Source organism: Micropterus dolomieu, linkage group LG04, assembly GCF_021292245.1.
Source record: "Micropterus dolomieu isolate WLL.071019.BEF.003 ecotype Adirondacks linkage group LG04, ASM2129224v1, whole genome shotgun sequence".
Lineage (NCBI taxonomy): Eukaryota > Metazoa > Chordata > Actinopteri > Centrarchiformes > Centrarchidae > Micropterus > Micropterus dolomieu.
The window spans coordinates 7,454,700-7,457,079 of record NC_060153.1 but is presented as its reverse complement, the minus strand read 5'-3'; the positions used below and the strand labels follow the sequence as shown (position 1 = coordinate 7,457,079).

Below are 2,380 nucleotides of genomic sequence, written 5' to 3'. Positions count from 1 at the left end.
TCAGGTATATGTGTAAGTGGAGGAGGGGGGGGGGGGGGGGGGGGGGGGGGGGGGGGTGTGTGTGACAGGCTGGAGAAAAGATTGGAGCAGTAGGACATGAAGGAAATGAAGGAATGGAGTGGCACTTACATTTAAATAGCACCTTTCATCTGCTCTGGGCCCCAAAGCGCTTCACAAACCCTGCAGAACAGAATCACCTCAGAAAAACCTCGAAATGGTCAAGGCCCTCGCTTTCTTTCTATACACTCCTACATATATAGAAACACTTCACATTGCTCAAGTGCACACTGGTCTAGAAAGAAATCTTTATCTGGACCTTGGGGGTCAGAAAATGTAGGCAATAAGAGTTTATCTAAAACCTGCTTGCCTTAAGGCCATTAACTCATTCGACACCAGGCTTAATCCTGCCTGCTTTTGAAAGTAAATATAAATATGGTTTACATAAATTAAGAGACTGTAAACCTTAAAGAACTGAAAATATAACCCACATGTGCAGATGTATAAACAGGACAGCAAACAGGTTGAATTTTCTGATACATTTGATTGTAAAAGATCACAAAAGAGCTTAGTTCCTCCATCTCTTTCTCCCTTGAATAAAAAGAATCTAAAATATCTTCAACCTGTCTCTTTCCCTTTTGAAAGCTAACATAATAAATCAATCTGGCTTCAAAAACATTAACACCAGACAGAAGAAACATTAAAACTGTTATAAAAACGCCTTCACATGTATTCACTCACACACTACAGCTAGCAGCAAATCCTCAAGTAAGTGACTAAAGGTACTGTGTGAAGATCTTTGAGCTATGAAGGGGCTTCTTGTGTGTTTGAATTCTGTTAGCCACAGGATTTGTATAAAATACAATTCAATTTAACTGTGTTGGCAGCTTCCCTAGTTTACATTTAGTGAAATGCTACCATTTCCAGACATTTAGCAATGTTGAGAACATCCTAACACCACCGATGGCTGCACAGAAAAAAAGATGTACACAATATGTAAAAAAGATGAATACAGATCTTCATTTATGACAAGATGAGGCGGTAATCATAATGAATCTCAATGGTTCTGCACATGCACAGACTGGAGTTATGAGAACAACTCAAAAACAAAAAAATGGGTCGTGTTACTTGAATCTTTACAAAATATTTAGTTTCCTGGACTTTTTCCTAAATATTTAGGCAAATATGGTCATGTGTTGAAGCGTTTCTTTTGTTTTATACTAAATGTTGGCAAAAACTGGCACTGTGGAACTGAAGTTGTACATTTTTATGATCAGCCTAAACTCAAACACTGACATCTTCAGTGTGTGGTTTGGATGTTGAAATCGACAGATGGGCTTTATGTTAGGTTGACAGGCCTGAAATAGGACATAAACGTGTCACAGTACAACAAAGGCTCCTGTGAGACTGGAGTATGGAGATGGAGAGGGAAGCATGTGAGGAGACTACATAACTACTACATAAACAGTGTGTCAGTATTAGAAAAACAAGGCTGCCTTATCAAAGATAGGTTAAAATAAAATGTGCATGCAGGTGCATGAGTACTTGTCAATATATTTATATATGTAGGGGTCTGAAGTGTTTGGGATGCAAACTATAGTGTGAGTTAGGTTTTTATTTTAAAGCTTCATCAGGATCATTCTGTCCACAAAATGCATGTTGTGTTATCAGATGTGTGAGCGTGGACGCTTTGAAAACATGCATTAGTTTTGTGACTATATATTTTGAATTGACTTGTTTCAATGTCCGGTCTATGATATTACAAATGTAAGTGATCCAACATCTATGGAGTGTGCGCACTTGCTTCTAAATGATTATCTTCCAGGGGTGTGCCAACAAATTTTACGTAATACACAGTACGAGTGGCCTTTATTGGGGGGGGACGAATTAGCTTTCTGGAATGCAGGTTTTCACCAGCTATTTTTCTTTGGCATGGCTGTTGGCTGTGGGCAGTGGAACAACAGACCCTGAGGCAAAGCACCCATCTCCTTTCCACTCTCCCTTCTGTCAGAGACCACTGTCTAATAAGTTACACTTGCCAAAAGAGGCTGTCGAGCAAAACTACAGCTTGTATTGTTTCATTTGCTGGCTGCAGATAATGAACATTAAACTGAGGTTAACTGATGAAGGACACATGGCTGGAATAATCTTCAAAAAGACCACAAATAATCTTAATTAAAGTTTACAGGTGTCATCTGTATGGCTGTTACAATTAGCTCTTATTAAAAAGAACCACGATAATGTCAGTCAGCTTTATGTATATGAAATGATGCATTTTCTGTATCCTGTAAGTTATTTTAAATGCATGATTTTATGTATGTGAAATAAGCTAAATGGTGCATTTAAAGTAAGTGAAACCATAGTTTCTTCAGTTTTTAAGTAT

General features: G+C 38.3%; 1 protein-coding gene and 1 long non-coding RNA gene across 2 annotated transcripts in view; one reads left to right on the top strand and one right to left on the bottom strand.

Annotated features, from left to right (window-relative positions):
- Positions 1-2,380, bottom strand: part of znf827 (zinc finger protein 827) — a 55,231-nt gene that overhangs the window by 4,460 nt on the left and 48,391 nt on the right. The window lies entirely within an intron of this gene.
- LOC123969513 overlaps positions 1-2,380 on the top strand; it is a 5,823-nt gene that overhangs the window by 1,455 nt on the left and 1,988 nt on the right. The gene's annotated exons all lie outside the window — the stretch shown is intronic.